Source organism: Tachyglossus aculeatus, chromosome 4 (assembly GCF_015852505.1).
Source record: "Tachyglossus aculeatus isolate mTacAcu1 chromosome 4, mTacAcu1.pri, whole genome shotgun sequence".
Classification (NCBI taxonomy): Eukaryota; Metazoa; Chordata; class Mammalia; order Monotremata; family Tachyglossidae; genus Tachyglossus; species Tachyglossus aculeatus.
The window spans coordinates 20651308-20652679 of NC_052069.1; the positions used below are offsets into that span (position 1 = coordinate 20651308).

Consider the following 1372-nt stretch of genomic DNA (forward strand, 5'->3'; position numbering starts at 1 on the left):
CTTGTACATATCTATTCTATTTTATTTTGTTAATATGTTTGGTTTTGTTCTCTGTCTCCCCCTTCTAGACTGTGAGCCCACGGTTGGGTAGGGACCATCTCTATATGTTGCCAACTTGTACTTCCCAAGCACTTAGCACACTGCTCTGCACACAGTAAGCCTCAATAAATACGATTGATTGATTGGGGCTCACAGTCTTCATCCCCGTTTTACAGATGAGGTAACTGAAGCCCAGAGAAGTTAAGTGACTTGCCCAAGGTCACACAGCTGACAAGTGGCAGAGGTGGGATTAGAATCCATGACCTCTGACTCCCGAACCCATGCTCTTATAGTGCTCTTCGCACAGTAAGTGCTCAGTAAATGTCATTGATTGATCCCGATTTTACAAATTAGGAAACCGAGGCCCAGATAGGTTGTGTCTCTATATGTTGCCAACTTGTACTTCCCAAGTGCTTAGTACAGTGCTCTGCACACAGTAAGTGCTCAATAAATATGATTGATTGATTGATTGATTAAGTGACTTGCCCAAGGTCACACACTACACTGTGACAGACCTGAGAGTTGAACCCTGACTCCCAAACCAGTGGTCTTTCCACTAGGCCACAATGCCGTAATCCCTGGACAACCCTCGCTCTGCTCGCATTCCCTTCTGCTTTGCCCATTTGGCCTTTTGTTCCAGTTGAGAAAGGTGCAAATAGCAAGCAGCCCAAGCTGGCTTTTGGAGGAAATACCATTCCATTCCCCTCTCAGGGTCGCACCTGGAGAGTTTCCAGTACTCTACCAGTTTTGGCTATGGGAGGGAGAGTCAGAGGCCTTCCCATTCCCTTCCTAGCTTGGGCAGTGGCAAGCGAGTGGAAGACAATCTGCTACAAGTCGAAACTCACCCGTGCTGGGCAGCAGTGGCATAGGAGAGAGTCGAGGGCGGAGACTCGAGTTTACTGTCCGGAAGGCGGCAATGGTAAACCGCTTCTGGATTTTTACCAAGAAAACTCTCTGGATCCACTACCAGAACGATTGCTGTTGGAGGTGGGGTGTTCTGGGAGAGATGTGTCCGTGATGTCGCTATGGGTCGGAAATGACTTGATGGCCTAAGACAAGACCATTCCCATTGGATGAAGGTGTCACAGAGAGAGAGAAAGAGAGAGAGAGAGAGGCCTAAGGCAGCTTTATACTGAGCTTCAGCATTATTTTTTCGTGAATAACAGTGTTCCGTTAGGCCTCACCCAGCTCTCTGAAATCTGAGTCTGGCAATTTCTAAAAATATCAGACTCCATATTTCGGTGGATGTGAGCAACTGACTACTTAGTTGCCCATTCACCTCCACATCGAAAAAACCGTCCTCACCATTGGCTTTAAAACACACCACCACCTT

General features: G+C 47.3%; 1 non-coding gene across 1 annotated transcript; it reads left to right on the forward strand.

The window, feature by feature from the left end:
* Positions 1-740: 740 nt before the first annotated feature.
* LOC119928055 lies at positions 741-874 on the forward strand. Its single transcript, XR_005451014.1, has one exon. It is a non-coding gene; the product is annotated as a small nucleolar RNA SNORA7 (small nucleolar RNA).
* Positions 875-1372: the final 498 nt, after the last annotated feature.